Source organism: Gymnoscopelus microlampas (genome assembly GCF_963454915.1).
Source record: "Gymnoscopelus microlampas genome assembly, chromosome: 16".
Taxonomy (NCBI): Eukaryota; Metazoa; Chordata; class Actinopteri; order Myctophiformes; family Myctophidae; genus Gymnoscopelus; species Gymnoscopelus microlampas.
In genome coordinates, this window is record NC_139953.1 from 37,647,988 (window position 1) to 37,665,461 (window position 17,474).

The following is a 17,474-nucleotide window of genomic DNA, read 5'->3' on the forward strand; positions in this document are numbered from 1 at the left end:
AAGCTCACTGCGACACGTTGTGAGCTTGTCGATGGGCTATTTTCAGTCAAAACTTTCCTCATAATAACACAAAACAGAAAATACACTAGTATTGAGCCCTGAGGCTCACCGGTTACCCATATGGGGTTAAGTTAGTTTTAATAAAATAATTTAAACGTTCTTTGTTTGTGTGAGTTTCCTCATTTTGTTACAAACTCAGCCGTTTGCAACACTCTTGGTTGGTTGTTGCTATAAATACATTACATTTAAGTGGTTAAATTTATGTCATTTGTTATCCCTGAGTCACTAGAATACCTCAAAACGACGTATGGAGCTCGGCCTATAATTGATCATTGTTTTGATTGATAATGCTGCATGAGTGCGAAGTGGTATTTTCTTAAACTTAATTCAGTTAATCATAGAGGGTCTGTGGTCATAATACAGCACTGTTTGAGGAACTATAGTTGAAAACTTAAGACATATTTTTTAATGTCCAGTCCAAAGTGAGAACAATGTAGCCTACTTGATTTAACACCAAAACTGCTATAGTTTTGATCATCTGAAACTAAGGAATTTATAAATGACAAAAAGGATATGAATTTTTTATGACATTACGAAACATCTCTGTTTCCTTTCAATGAAAGTGTAAATCTGGGTTCAGACTCAGCCAGAGTAAACGTTTTCTAACAGATGGTTTTAAACAACCTAAATCTCAGTCGTGTCATAATGAACCCTTTCCCTGATCATCAGAGGGTTTATCTAGTAGATCCAGTCATTCTGTCAGGGGTAGAGGTGTTTGCTGTGGATTTTCATCTTTTGACCTGTCACCTCTCGTTTTAACTTTAAATATAACCTCAAAATCCTAATTAATGTGAAAGGCCTGGTGGTGCAAGAGTAAAGTATAGGCTTCACAAGCGGATGGTCGTGGGTTTGAATCTTGGTCAGGGAAGATCTCAATTTTCGGTCTTTTTAAGGCGAGAACCATGGATGAAGCCCGCCTCCCTCCTCACGCCCTCTTTTAGCTCCGGCAGGAGAGGGAGGAGCATGGAGGGAGCCCTCCTCCAGGGGGAGGAGCTTAATAAATTTACATATTAATTAAAGATTTTTATTTTAGTATTTTTTGTGATTTTATGGCCACTGTTTTTTTTCACATGAATTTGTTTGAGACATTTTTTTATTGTTTTTTTTTATCACCAGTTTGTATTGACCACAGCTCCATTGTTGTTTTGTTGTATTACCCTTTTAGTTTTTATTTAGTAGTTATTTTGAGTGAGCTTTGAACCTCGAACCTTTAGTTTGTGAACCTTTGATTTATCTTTTAAGCCACGCTGGCATGGAAGGTACAATTGGGAACGTCATCCTTAACCCTTCCTTTTAGAATTTAGATGGCCAGTGAAAATGTTCTTCAGGAGCCTTGAGCCCCAAAACTTCTACTTTCAGACCCTGTGTTTAACTCTTGAGCCACGCTGCCATGGATAGTACAATTGGGAACGTCATCCTTAACCCGCCTTTTAGAATTTAGATGGCCAGTTAAAATGTTCTTCAGGAGCCTTGAATTCCAAACCTTCTGCTTTCAGACCCTGTGTTTATCTCTTGAGCCACGCTGGCTTGGAAGTTACAATTGGAAACGTCATTCTTCACCCGCCTTTTAGAATTTAGATGGCCAGTGAAAATGTTCTTCAGGAGCTTTGAACCCCAAACCTTCTGCTTTCAGACCCTGTGTTTATCTCTTGAGCCACGCTGGCATGGAAGTTACAATTGGAAACGTCATCCTTCACCCGCCTTTTAGAATTTAGATGGCCAGTGAAAATGTTCTTCAGGTGCTTTGAACCCCAAACATTCTGCTTTCAGACCCTGTGTTTATCTCTTGAGCCACACAGATATGGATAATATAGAAGAGAACGTAATACTTAAACCACCTTTTAGAAGTTAGATGGACAGTGAAAATGTGCTCCAGGAGTTTCAAACCTTAAACCTTCGGTTTATAAACCCCAGAGTTATCTCTTGGGCCATGGTCCGTTGCGCTGTCGGAGGTGGTGGCAGACAGCTAGCTGGTTGGCAGTGTGCCAGGCGTTGGTGAGTCTGCAGCATGTGGTTGTGGGCAGGCTCGTACGCTCTCCTACAGAGGGAGAAATTGATGAGAAAACATGCAGTCCAGGCGTTTTCAAACTTTTTCATGTCACAGACCCCAAAATGGACTTTCATTAGGCCATGGAACCCCGTATTAATGATTCTGTCCTATAGGGACACTGATGTGAAAATATGTGTTGGTTTGGATTAAATTGGAACAAAGAAACCGGAGCACATCAGCCCTGTTTTGGCCCAACTGCATTGGCTACCAGTGAAATATCATATTGATTAAAACATTTAACTTTTTTCGTTTTTAAAGCCCTTAATGGTCTAGCTCCACAATACATTTATGATGGGCTAACTCCTCTTCCTGCCCCCATGTTACTGTAGGTCATCCACTAAACAACTCCTTTCAGTTCCACAAACACGTCATAAAACTGAAGGTGATCTAAAGCAGTGGTTTTCAACCTTTTTCATGCCAAGGACCCCTAAAGTGATATACATTTGGCCGCGGACCACCATCTGAAAATGTTTTGAGCCAGGGACCCCCAGAAGCAAAGATATCAGTACATTTTCGCTTAAAAAAAATACAAATGTTCAAAGATATACACACCTTTTCAAGGTTTTTCAAAAATAACAGATCTACAAGCTCATAGCGCGGCACTCTGTGCCACGCTATGAGCTTGTATATCTGCTATTTTTGAATATGATTGTTTTTGAATATTTGAAAAATGATTTTGACGCTATTTTAACTAATTTTGCTTGGGACCCCCTGGTCAAGGACCACTGGTGGTCCCCGGACCACTGGTTGAAAACCTCTGATCTAAAGGACTTTCTCTGTTGCTGCTCCTAAACTCTAGATTACCTCCATTCATACTTTTTTGTGTGGTTGTCATGGTTACTAACCATGTGTCATGTGTGTCAGAATGATTGGAGGGCGGAGTGTGTCATCAGTGGAGATCTGGCCCACCTGGATTGTCCTCTATAAAATAGGTGGCTGGACTTCATTCTTGTTCTCTCTCTCACCGTGAAGCTCACTGGGAGCACTCCAGCCTTTTGGATTTTGCTTGTTAAAGAACAAGATCACTGTGGTAGAGGTGTGGGTTGTGTAGTTACCTTGTCATGATGTAACTCCAAAGGTGAACAAGAAATCTAAAATAATTGCTGTATAATAATTGAATAGAAATACAAAATATGCTCCTCATTGACATTGTACGGTGAAACGGCTCTCAGTCACTCTTTTAGCACGTAAACTAACACAAACAAAGCTGATTCAGTCAATATAGAACATCACCAAACCCAGTACTGTTTGTTTTTTTTTAAAGAAAAATGTCAACTTCCTGTTGATTTTACTATTTGAAGATCCAGATCCGCGGATCCAGTCCGAGTTCTTTTTAATAAAAATAGCAAAATCAACAGGATATTAGCATCTTTATTTAAAAAACAAATGGTACTGGGTTTGGTGATGTTCTAGTCTGAATCAACTTTATTTGCGTTCGTTTGTGCTAAAAGAGTGACTTTAAGAGCTGTTTCAGCCTCCAATGTAATTCAATGAGGAGCACATTTTTTTATTATCAATGGAGCAATTATTTTAGATTTCTTGCCCACCTTTGGAGATGCATCATGGTAAGGTAACTACACAACCCAAACCTCTACCAAAGTGGTCTTGCCCTTTAAGCACTGTTAACCACCCCAGTATCCGTATTGTGGGTATAGCTTTAGCAGAAAATAGCCGATCGACAAGCTCACTGCGACACGTTGTGAGCTTGTCGATGGGCTATTTTCAGTCAAAACTTTCCTCATAATAACACAAAACAGAAAATACACTAGTATTGAGCCCTGAGGCTCACCGGTTACCCATATGGGGTTAAGTTAGTTTTAATAAAATAATTTAAACGTTCTTTGTTTGTGTGAGTTTCCTCATTTTGTTACAAACTCAGCCGTTTGCAACACTCTTGGTTGGTTGTTGCTATAAATACATTACATTTAAGTGGTTAAATTTATGTCATTTGTTATCCCTGAGTCACTAGAATACCTCAAAACGACGTATGGAGCTCGGCCTATAATTGATCATTGTTTTGATTGATAATGCTGCATGCCATGAGTGCGAAGTGGTATTTTCTTAAACTTAATTCAGTTAATCATAGAGGGTCTGTGGTCATAATACAGCACTGTTTGAGGAACTATAGTTGAAAACTTAAGACATATTTTTTAATGTCCAGTCCAAAGTGAGAACAATGTAGCCTACTTGATTTAACACCAAAACTGCTATAGTTTTGATCATCTGAAAGTAAGGAATTTATAAATGACAAAAAGGATATGCATTTTTTATGACATTACGAAACATCTCTCTGTTTCCTTTCAATGAAAGTGTAAATCTGGGTTCAGACTCAGCCAGAGTAAACGTTTTCTAACAGATGGTTTTAAACAACCTAAATCTCAGTCGTGTCATAATGAACCCTTTCCCTGATCATCAGAGGGTTTATCTAGTAGATCCAGTCATTCTGTCAGGGGTAGAGGTGTTTGCTGTGGATTTTCATCTTTTGACCTGTCACCTCTCGTTTTAACTTTAAATATAACCTCAAAATCCTAATTAATGTGAAAGGCCTGGTGGTGCAAGAGTAAAGTATAGGCTTCACAAGCGGATGGTTGTGGGTTTGAATCTTGGTCAGGGAAGATCTCAATTTTCGGTCTTTTTAAGGCGAGAACCATGGATGAAGCCCGCCTCCCTCCTCACGCCCTCTTTTAGCTCCGGTAGGAGAGGGAGGAGCATGGAGGGAGCCCTCCTCCAGGGGGAGGAGCTTAATACATTTACATATTAATTAAAGATTTTTATTTTAGTATTTTTTGTGATTTTATGGCCACTGTTTTTTTTCACATGAATTTGTTTTAGACGTTTTTTTATTGTTTTTTTTTATCACCAGTTTGTATTGAACACAGCTCCATTGTTGTATTACCCTTTTAGTTTTTATTTAGTAGTTGTTTTGAGTGAGCTTTGAACCTCGAACCTTTAGTTTGTGAACCTTTGATTTATCTTTTAAGCCACGCTGGCATGGAAGGTACAATTGGGAACGTCATCCTTAACCCTTCCTTTTAGAATTTAGATGGCCAGTGAAAATGTTCTTCAGGAGCCTTGAACCCCAAACCTTCTACTTTCAGACCCTGTGTTTAACTCTTGAGCCACGCTGGCATGGAAAGTACAATTGGGAACGTAATCCTTAACCCACCTTTTAGAATTTAGATGGCCAGTTAAAATGTTCTTCAGGAGCCTTAAATCCCAAACCTTCTGCTTTCAGAACCTGTGTTTATCTCTTGAGCCACGCTGGCTTGGAAGTTACAATTGGAAACGTCATTCTTCACCCGCCTTTTAGAATTTAGATGGCCAGTGAAAATGTTCTTCAGGAGCTTTAAACCCCAAACCTTCTGCTTTCAGACCCTGTGTTTATCTCTTGAGCCACGCTGGCATGGAAGTTACAATTGGAAACGTCATCCTTCACCCGCCTTTTAGAATTTAGATGGCCAGTGAAAATGTTCTTCAGGTGCTTTGAACCCCAAACCTTCTGCTTTCAGACCCTGTGTTTATCTCTTGAGCCACACAGGTATGGATAAAACAAAAGAGAACGTAATACTTAAACCACCTTTTAGAAGTTAGATGGACAGTGAAAATGTGCTCCAGGAGTTTCAAACCTTAAACCTTCGGTTTATAAACCCCAGAGTTATCTCTTGGGCCATGGTCCGTTGCGCTGTCGGAGGTGGTGGCAGACAGCTAGCTGGTTGGCAGTGTGCCAGGCGTTGGTGAGTCTGCAGCATGTGGTTGTGGGCAGGCTCGTACGCTCTCCTACAGAGGGAGAAATTGATGAGAAAACATGCAGTCCAGGCGTTTTCAAACTTTTTCATGTCACAGACCCCAAAATGGACTTTCATTAGGCCATGGAACCCCGTATTAATGATTCTGTCCTATAGGGACACTGATGTGAAAATATGTGTTGGTTTGGATTAAATTGGAACAAAGAAACCGGAGCACATCAGCCCTGTTTTGGCCCAACTGCATTGGCTACCAGTGAAATATCATATTGATTAAAACATTTAACTTTTTTCGTTTTTAAAGCCCTTAATGGTCTAGCTCCACAATACATTTATGATGGGCTAACTCCTCTTCCTGCCCCCATGTTACTGTAGGTCATCCACTAAACAACTCCTTTCAGTTCCACAAACACGTCATAAAACTGAAGGTGATCTAAAGCAGTGGTTTTCAACCTTTTTCATGCCAAGGACCCCTAAAGTGATATACATTTGGCCGCGGACCACCATCTGAAAATGTTTTGAGCCAGGGACCCCCAGAAGCAAAGATATCAGTACATTTTCGCTTAAAAAAAATACAAATGTTCAAAGATATACACACCTTTTCAAGGTTTTTCAAAAATAACAGATCTACAAGCTCATAGCGCGGCACTCTGTGCCACGCTATGAGCTTGTATATCTGCTATTTTTGAATATGATTGTTTTTGAATATTTGAAAAATGATTTTGACGCTATTTTAACTAATTTTGCTTGGGACCCCCTGGTCAAGGACCACTGGTGGTCCCCGGACCACTGGTTGAAAACCTCTGATCTAAAGGACTTTCTCTGTTGCTGCTCCTAAACTCTAGATTACCTCCATTCATACTTTTTTGTGTGGTTGTCATGGTTACTAACCATGTGTCATGTGTGTCAGAATGATTGGAGGGCGGAGTGTGTCATCAGTGGAGATCTGGCCCACCTGGATTGTCCTCTATAAAATAGGTGGCTGGACTTCATTCTTGTTCTCTCTCTCACCGTGAAGCTCACTGGGAGCACTCCAGCCTTTTGGATTTTGCTTGTTAAAGAACAAGATCACTGTGGTAGAGGTGTGGGTTGTGTAGTTACCTTGTCATGATGTAACTCCAAAGGTGAACAAGAAATCTAAAATAATTGCTGTATAATAATTGAATAGAAATACAAAATATGCTCCTCATTGACATTGTACGGTGAAACGGCTCTCAGTCACTCTTTTAGCACGTAAACTAACACAAACAAAGCTGATTCAGTCAATATAGAACATCACCAAACCCAGTACTGTTTGTTTTTTTTTAAAGAAAAATGTCAACTTCCTGTTGATTTTACTATTTGAAGATCCAGATCCGCGGATCCAGTCCGAGTTCTTTTTAATAAAAATAGCAAAATCAACAGGATATTAGCATCTTTATTTAAAAAACAAATGGTACTGGGTTTGGTGATGTTCTAGTCTGAATCAACTTTATTTGCGTTCGTTTGTGCTAAAAGAGTGACTTTAAGAGCTGTTTCAGCCTCCAATGTAATTCAATGAGGAGCACATTTTTTTATTATCAATGGAGCAATTATTTTAGATTTCTTGCCCACCTTTGGAGATGCATCATGGTAAGGTAACTACACAACCCAAACCTCTACCAAAGTGGTCTTGCCCTTTAAGCACTGTTAACCACCCCAGTATCCGTATTGTGGGTATAGCTTTAGCAGAAAATAGCCGATCGACAAGCTCACTGCGACACGTTGTGAGCTTGTCGATGGGCTATTTTCAGTCAAAACTTTCCTCATAATAACACAAAACAGAAAATACACTAGTATTGAGCCCTGAGGCTCACCGGTTACCCATATGGGGTTAAGTTAGTTTTAATAAAATAATTTAAACGTTCTTTGTTTGTGTGAGTTTCCTCATTTTGTTACAAACTCAGCCGTTTGCAACACTCTTGGTTGGTTGTTGCTATAAATACATTACATTTAAGTGGTTAAATTTATGTAATTTGTTATCCCTGAGTCACTAGAATACCTCAAAACGACGTATGGAGCTCGGCCTATAATTGATCATTGTTTTGATTGATAATGCTGCATGCCATGAGTGCGAAGTGGTATTTTCTTAAACTTAATTCAGTTAATCATAGAGGGTCTGTGGTCATAATACAGCACTGTTTGAGGAACTATAGTTGAAAACTTAAGACATATTTTTTAATGTCCAGTCCAAAGTGAGAACAATGTAGCCTACTTGATTTAACACCAAAACTGCTATAGTTTTGATCATCTGAAAGTAAGGAATTTATAAATGACAAAAAGGATATGCATTTTTTATGACATTACGAAACATCTCTCTGTTTCCTTTCAATGAAAGTGTAAATCTGGGTTCAGACTCAGCCAGAGTAAACGTTTTCTAACAGATGGTTTTAAACAACCTAAATCTCAGTCGTGTCATAATGAACCCTTTCCCTGATCATCAGAGGGTTTATCTAGTAGATCCAGTCATTCTGTCAGGGGTAGAGGTGTTTGCTGTGGATTTTCATCTTTTGACCTGTCACCTCTCGTTTTAACTTTAAATATAACCTCAAAATCCTAATTAATGTGAAAGGCCTGGTGGTGCAAGAGTAAAGTATAGGCTTCACAAGCGGATGGTTGTGGGTTTGAATCTTGGTCAGGGAAGATCTCAATTTTCGGTCTTTTTAAGGCGAGAACCATGGATGAAGCCCGCCTCCCTCCTCACGCCCTCTTTTAGCTCCGGTAGGAGAGGGAGGAGCATGGAGGGAGCCCTCCTCCAGGGGGAGGAGCTTAATACATTTACATATTAATTAAAGATTTTTATTTTAGTATTTTTTGTGATTTTATGGCCACTGTTTTTTTTCACATGAATTTGTTTTAGACGTTTTTTTATTGTTTTTTTTTATCACCAGTTTGTATTGAACACAGCTCCATTGTTGTATTACCCTTTTAGTTTTTATTTAGTAGTTGTTTTGAGTGAGCTTTGAACCTCGAACCTTTAGTTTGTGAACCTTTGATTTATCTTTTAAGCCACGCTGGCATGGAAGGTACAATTGGGAACGTCATCCTTAACCCTTCCTTTTAGAATTTAGATGGCCAGTGAAAATGTTCTTCAGGAGCCTTGAACCCCAAACCTTCTACTTTCAGACCCTGTGTTTAACTCTTGAGCCACGCTGGCATGGAAAGTACAATTGGGAACGTAATCCTTAACCCACCTTTTAGAATTTAGATGGCCAGTTAAAATGTTCTTCAGGAGCCTTAAATCCCAAACCTTCTGCTTTCAGAACCTGTGTTTATCTCTTGAGCCACGCTGGCTTGGAAGTTACAATTGGAAACGTCATTCTTCACCCGCCTTTTAGAATTTAGATGGCCAGTGAAAATGTTCTTCAGGAGCTTTAAACCCCAAACCTTCTGCTTTCAGACCCTGTGTTTATCTCTTGAGCCACGCTGGCATGGAAGTTACAATTGGAAACGTCATCCTTCACCCGCCTTTTAGAATTTAGATGGCCAGTGAAAATGTTCTTCAGGTGCTTTGAACCCCAAACCTTCTGCTTTCAGACCCTGTGTTTATCTCTTGAGCCACACAGGTATGGATAAAACAAAAGAGAACGTAATACTTAAACCACCTTTTAGAAGTTAGATGGACAGTGAAAATGTGCTCCAGGAGTTTCAAACCTTAAACCTTCGGTTTATAAACCCCAGAGTTATCTCTTGGGCCATGGTCCGTTGCGCTGTCGGAGGTGGTGGCAGACAGCTAGCTGGTTGGCAGTGTGCCAGGCGTTGGTGAGTCTGCAGCATGTGGTTGTGGGCAGGCTCGTACGCTCTCCTACAGAGGGAGAAATTGATGAGAAAACATGCAGTCCAGGCGTTTTCAAACTTTTTCATGTCACAGACCCCAAAATGGACTTTCATTAGGCCATGGAACCCCGTATTAATGATTCTGTCCTATAGGGACACTGATGTGAAAATATGTGTTGGTTTGGATTAAATTGGAACAAAGAAACCGGAGCACATCAGCCCTGTTTTGGCCCAACTGCATTGGCTACCAGTGAAATATCATATTGATTAAAACATTTAACTTTTTTCGTTTTTAAAGCCCTTAATGGTCTAGCTCCACAATACATTTATGATGGGCTAACTCCTCTTCCTGCCCCCATGTTACTGTAGGTCATCCACTAAACAACTCCTTTCAGTTCCACAAACACGTCATAAAACTGAAGGTGATCTAAAGCAGTGGTTTTCAACCTTTTTCATGCCAAGGACCCCTAAAGTGATATACATTTGGCCGCGGACCACCATCTGAAAATGTTTTGAGCCAGGGACCCCCAGAAGCAAAGATATCAGTACATTTTCGCTTAAAAAAAATACAAATGTTCAAAGATATACACACCTTTTCAAGGTTTTTCAAAAATAACAGATCTACAAGCTCATAGCGCGGCACTCTGTGCCACGCTATGAGCTTGTATATCTGCTATTTTTGAATATGATTGTTTTTGAATATTTGAAAAATGATTTTGACGCTATTTTAACTAATTTTGCTTGGGACCCCCTGGTCAAGGACCACTGGTGGTCCCCGGACCACTGGTTGAAAACCTCTGATCTAAAGGACTTTCTCTGTTGCTGCTCCTAAACTCTAGATTACCTCCATTCATACTTTTTTGTGTGGTTGTCATGGTTACTAACCATGTGTCATGTGTGTCAGAATGATTGGAGGGCGGAGTGTGTCATCAGTGGAGATCTGGCCCACCTGGATTGTCCTCTATAAAATAGGTGGCTGGACTTCATTCTTGTTCTCTCTCTCACCGTGAAGCTCACTGGGAGCACTCCAGCCTTTTGGATTTTGCTTGTTAAAGAACAAGATCACTGTGGTAGAGGTGTGGGTTGTGTAGTTACCTTGTCATGATGTAACTCCAAAGGTGAACAAGAAATCTAAAATAATTGCTGTATAATAATTGAATAGAAATACAAAATATGCTCCTCATTGACATTGTACGGTGAAACGGCTCTCAGTCACTCTTTTAGCACGTAAACTAACACAAACAAAGCTGATTCAGTCAATATAGAACATCACCAAACCCAGTACTGTTTGTTTTTTTTTAAAGAAAAATGTCAACTTACTGTTGATTTTACTATTTGAAGATCCAGATCCGCGGATCCAGTCCGAGTTCTTTTTAATAAAAATAGCAAAATCAACAGGATATTAGCATCTTTATTTAAAAAACAAATGGTACTGGGTTTGGTGATGTTCTAGTCTGAATCAACTTTATTTGCGTTCGTTTGTGCTAAAAGAGTGACTTTAAGAGCTGTTTCAGCCTCCAATGTAATTCAATGAGGAGCACATTTTTTTATTATCAATGGAGCAATTATTTTAGATTTCTTGCCCACCTTTGGAGATGCATCATGGTAAGGTAACTACACAACCCAAACCTCTACCAAAGTGGTCTTGCCCTTTAAGCACTGTTAACCACCCCAGTATCCGTATTGTGGGTATAGCTTTAGCAGAAAATAGCCGATCGACAAGCTCACTGCGACACGTTGTGAGCTTGTCGATGGGCTATTTTCAGTCAAAACTTTCCTCATAATAACACAAAACAGAAAATACACTAGTATTGAGCCCTGAGGCTCACCGGTTACCCATATGGGGTTAAGTTAGTTTTAATAAAATAATTTAAACGTTCTTTGTTTGTGTGAGTTTCCTCATTTTGTTACAAACTCAGCCGTTTGCAACACTCTTGGTTGGTTGTTGCTATAAATACATTACATTTAAGTGGTTAAATTTATGTCATTTGTTATCCCTGAGTCACTAGAATACCTCAAAACGACGTATGGAGCTCGGCCTATAATTGATCATTGTTTTGATTGATAATGCTGCATGAGTGCGAAGTGGTATTTTCTTAAACTTAATTCAGTTAATCATAGAGGGTCTGTGGTCATAATACAGCACTGTTTGAGGAACTATAGTTGAAAACTTAAGACATATTTTTTAATGTCCAGTCCAAAGTGAGAACAATGTAGCCTACTTGATTTAACACCAAAACTGCTATAGTTTTGATCATCTGAAACTAAGGAATTTATAAATGACAAAAAGGATATGAATTTTTTATGACATTACGAAACATCTCTCTGTTTCCTTTCAATGAAAGTGTAAATCTGGGTTCAGACTCAGCCAGAGTAAACGTTTTCTAACAGATGGTTTTAAACAACCTAAATCTCAGTCGTGTCATAATGAACCCTTTCCCTGATCATCAGAGGGTTTATCTAGTAGATCCAGTCATTCTGTCAGGGGTAGAGGTGTTTGCTGTGGATTTTCATCTTTTGACCTGTCACCTCTCGTTTTAACTTTAAATATAACCTCAAAATCCTAATTAATGTGAAAGGCCTGGTGGTGCAAGAGTAAAGTATAGGCTTCACAAGCGGATGGTTGTGGGTTTGAATCTTGGTCAGGGAAGATCTCAATTTTCGGTCTTTTTAAGGCGAGAACCATGGATGAAGCCCGCCTCCCTCCTCACGCCCTCTTTTAGCTCCGGTAGGAGAGGGAGGAGCATGGAGGGAGCCCTCCTCCAGGGGGAGGAGCTTAATACATTTACATATTAATTAAAGATTTTTATTTTAGTATTTTATGGCCACTGTTTTTTTTCACATGAATTTGTTTTAGACGTTTTTTTATTGTTTTTTTTTATCACCAGTTTGTATTGAACACAGCTCCATTGTTGTATTACCCTTTTAGTTTTTATTTAGTAGTTGTTTTGAGTGAGCTTTGAACCTCGAACCTTTAGTTTGTGAACCTTTGATTTATCTTTTAAGCCACGCTGGCATGGAAGGTACAATTGGGAACGTCATCCTTAACCCTTCCTTTTAGAATTTAGATGGCCAGTGAAAATGTTCTTCAGGAGCCTTGAACCCCAAACCTTCTACTTTCAGACCCTGTGTTTAACTCTTGAGCCACGCTGGCATGGAAAGTACAATTGGGAACGTAATCCTTAACCCACCTTTTAGAATTTAGATGGCCAGTTAAAATGTTCTTCAGGAGCCTTGAATCCCAAACCTTCTGCTTTCAGAACCTGTGTTTATCTCTTGAGCCACGCTGGCTTGGAAGTTACAATTGGAAACGTCATTCTTCACCCGCCTTTTAGAATTTAGATGGCCAGTGAAAATGTTCTTCAGGAGCTTTAAACCCCAAACCTTCTGCTTTCAGACCCTGTGTTTATCTCTTGAGCCACGCTGGCATGGAAGTTACAATTGGAAACGTCATCCTTCACCCGCCTTTTAGAATTTAGATGGCCAGTGAAAATGTTCTTCAGGTGCTTTGAACCCCAAACCTTCTGCTTTCAGACCCTGTGTTTATCTCTTGAGCCACACAGGTATGGATAAAACAAAAGAGAACGTAATACTTAAACCACCTTTTAGAAGTTAGATGGACAGTGAAAATGTGCTCCAGGAGTTTCAAACCTTAAACCTTCGGTTTATAAACCCCAGAGTTATCTCTTGGGCCATGGTCCGTTGCGCTGTCGGAGGTGGTGGCAGACAGCTAGCTGGTTGGCAGTGTGCCAGGCGTTGGTGAGTCTGCAGCATGTGGTTGTGGGCAGGCTCGTACGCTCTCCTACAGAGGGAGAAATTGATGAGAAAACATGCAGTCCAGGCGTTTTCAAACTTTTTCATGTCACAGACCCCAAAATGGACTTTCATTAGGCCATGGAACCCCGTATTAATGATTCTGTCCTATAGGGACACTGATGTGAAAATATGTGTTGGTTTGGATTAAATTGGAACAAAGAAACCGGAGCACATCAGCCCTGTTTTGGCCCAACTGCATTGGCTACCAGTGAAATATCATATTGATTAAAACATTTAACTTTTTTCGTTTTTAAAGCCCTTAATGGTCTAGCTCCACAATACATTTATGATGGGCTAACTCCTCTTCCTGCCCCCATGTTACTGTAGGTCATCCACTAAACAACTCCTTTCAGTTCCACAAACACGTCATAAAACTGAAGGTGATCTAAAGCAGTGGTTTTCAACCTTTTTCATGCCAAGGACCCCTAAAGTGATATACATTTGGCCGCGGACCACCATCTGAAAATGTTTTGAGCCAGGGACCCCCAGAAGCAAAGATATCAGTACATTTTCGCTTAAAAAAAATACAAATGTTCAAAGATATACACACCTTTTCAAGGTTTTTCAAAAATAACAGATCTACAAGCTCATAGCGCGGCACTCTGTGCCACGCTATGAGCTTGTATATCTGCTATTTTTGAATATGATTGTTTTTGAATATTTGAAAAATGATTTTGACGCTATTTTAACTAATTTTGCTTGGGACCCCCTGGTCAAGGACCACTGGTGGTCCCCGGACCACTGGTTGAAAACCTCTGATCTAAAGGACTTTCTCTGTTGCTGCTCCTAAACTCTAGATTACCTCCATTCATACTTTTTTGTGTGGTTGTCATGGTTACTAACCATGTGTCATGTGTGTCAGAATGATTGGAGGGCGGAGTGTGTCATCAGTGGAGATCTGGCCCACCTGGATTGTCCTCTATAAAATAGGTGGCTGGACTTCATTCTTGTTCTCTCTCTCACCGTGAAGCTCACTGGGAGCACTCCAGCCTTTTGGATTTTGCTTGTTAAAGAACAAGATCACTGTGGTAGAGGTGTGGGTTGTGTAGTTACCTTGTCATGATGTAACTCCAAAGGTGAACAAGAAATCTAAAATAATTGCTGTATAATAATTGAATAGAAATACAAAATATGCTCCTCATTGACATTGTACGGTGAAACGGCTCTCAGTCACTCTTTTAGCACGTAAACTAACACAAACAAAGCTGATTCAGTCAATATAGAACATCACCAAACCCAGTACTGTTTGTTTTTTTTTAAAGAAAAATGTCAACTTCCTGTTGATTTTACTATTTGAAGATCCAGATCCGCGGATCCAGTCCGAGTTCTTTTTAATAAAAATAGCAAAATCAACAGGATATTAGCATCTTTATTTAAAAAACAAATGGTACTGGGTTTGGTGATGTTCTAGTCTGAATCAACTTTATTTGCGTTCGTTTGTGCTAAAAGAGTGACTTTAAGAGCTGTTTCAGCCTCCAATGTAATTCAATGAGGAGCACATTTTTTTATTATCAATGGAGCAATTATTTTAGATTTCTTGCCCACCTTTGGAGATGCATCATGGTAAGGTAACTACACAACCCAAACCTCTACCAAAGTGGTCTTGCCCTTTAAGCACTGTTAACCACCCCAGTATCCGTATTGTGGGTATAGCTTTAGCAGAAAATAGCCGATCGACAAGCTCACTGCGACACGTTGTGAGCTTGTCGATGGGCTATTTTCAGTCAAAACTTTCCTCATAATAACACAAAACAGAAAATACACTAGTATTGAGCCCTGAGGCTCACCGGTTACCCATATGGGGTTAAGTTAGTTTTAATAAAATAATTTAAACGTTCTTTGTTTGTGTGAGTTTCCTCATTTTGTTACAAACTCAGCCGTTTGCAACACTCTTGGTTGGTTGTTGCTATAAATACATTACATTTAAGTGGTTAAATTTATGTAATTTGTTATCCCTGAGTCACTAGAATACCTCAAAACGACGTATGGAGCTCGGCCTATAATTGATCATTGTTTTGATTGATAATGCTGCATGCCATGAGTGCGAAGTGGTATTTTCTTAAACTTAATTCAGTTAATCATAGAGGGTCTGTGGTCATAATACAGCACTGTTTGAGGAACTATAGTTGAAAACTTAAGACATATTTTTTAATGTCCAGTCCAAAGTGAGAACAATGTAGCCTACTTGATTTAACACCAAAACTGCTATAGTTTTGATCATCTGAAAGTAAGGAATTTATAAATGACAAAAAGGATATGCATTTTTTATGACATTACGAAACATCTCTCTGTTTCCTTTCAATGAAAGTGTAAATCTGGGTTCAGACTCAGCCAGAGTAAACGTTTTCTAACAGATGGTTTTAAACAACCTAAATCTCAGTCGTGTCATAATGAACCCTTTCCCTGATCATCAGAGGGTTTATCTAGTAGATCCAGTCATTCTGTCAGGGGTAGAGGTGTTTGCTGTGGATTTTCATCTTTTGATCTGTCACCTCTCGTTTTAACTTTAAATATAACCTCAAAATCCTAATTAATGTGAAAGGCCTGGTGGTGCAAGAGTAAAGTATAGGCTTCACAAGCGGATGGTTGTGGGTTTGAATCTTGGTCAGGGAAGATCTCAATTTTCGGTCTTTTTAAGGCGAGAACCATGGATGAAGCCCGCCTCCCTCCTCACGCCCTCTTTTAGCTCCGGTAGGAGAGGGAGGAGCATGGAGGGAGCCCTCCTCCAGGGGGAGGAGCTTAATACATTTACATATTAATTAAAGATTTTTATTTTAGTATTTTTTGTGATTTTATGGCCACTGTTTTTTTTCACATGAATTTGTTTTAGACGTTTTTTTATTGTTTTTTTTTATCACCAGTTTGTATTGAACACAGCTCCATTGTTGTATTACCCTTTTAGTTTTTATTTAGTAGTTGTTTTGAGTGAGCTTTGAACCTCGAACCTTTAGTTTGTGAACCTTTGATTTATCTTTTAAGCCACGCTGGCATGGAAGGTACAATTGGGAACGTCATCCTTAACCCTTCCTTTTAGAATTTAGATGGCCAGTGAAAATGTTCTTCAGGAGCCTTGAACCCCAAACCTTCTACTTTCAGACCCTGTGTTTAACTCTTGAGCCACGCTGGCATGGAAAGTACAATTGGGAACGTAATCCTTAACCCACCTTTTAGAATTTAGATGGCCAGTTAAAATGTTCTTCAGGAGCCTTAAATCCCAAACCTTCTGCTTTCAGAACCTGTGTTTATCTCTTGAGCCACGCTGGCTTGGAAGTTACAATTGGAAACGTCATTCTTCACCCGCCTTTTAGAATTTAGATGGCCAGTGAAAATGTTCTTCAGGAGCTTTAAACCCCAAACCTTCTGCTTTCAGACCCTGTGTTTATCTCTTGAGCCACGCTGGCATGGAAGTTACAATTGGAAACGTCATCCTTCACCCGCCTTTTAGAATTTAGATGGCCAGTGAAAATGTTCTTCAGGTGCTTTGAACCCCAAACCTTCTGCTTTCAGACCCTGTGTTTATCTCTTGAGCCACACAGGTATGGATAAAACAAAAGAGAACGTAATACTTAAACCACCTTTTAGAAGTTAGATGGACAGTGAAAATGTGCTCCAGGAGTTTCAAACCTTAAACCTTCGGTTTATAAACCCCAGAGTTATCTCTTGGGCCATGGTCCGTTGCGCTGTCGGAGGTGGTGGCAGACAGCTAGCTGGTTGGCAGTGTGCCAGGCGTTGGTGAGTCTGCAGCATGTGGTTGTGGGCAGGCTCGTACGCTCTCCTACAGAGGGAGAAATTGATGAGAAAACATGCAGTCCAGGCGTTTTCAAACTTTTTCATGTCACAGACCCCAAAATGGACTTTCATTAGGCCATGGAACCCCGTATTAATGATTCTGTCCTATAGGGACACTGATGTGAAAATATGTGTTGGTTTGGATTAAATTGGAACAAAGAAACCGGAGCACATCAGCCCTGTTTTGGCCCAACTGCATTGGCTACCAGTGAAATATCATA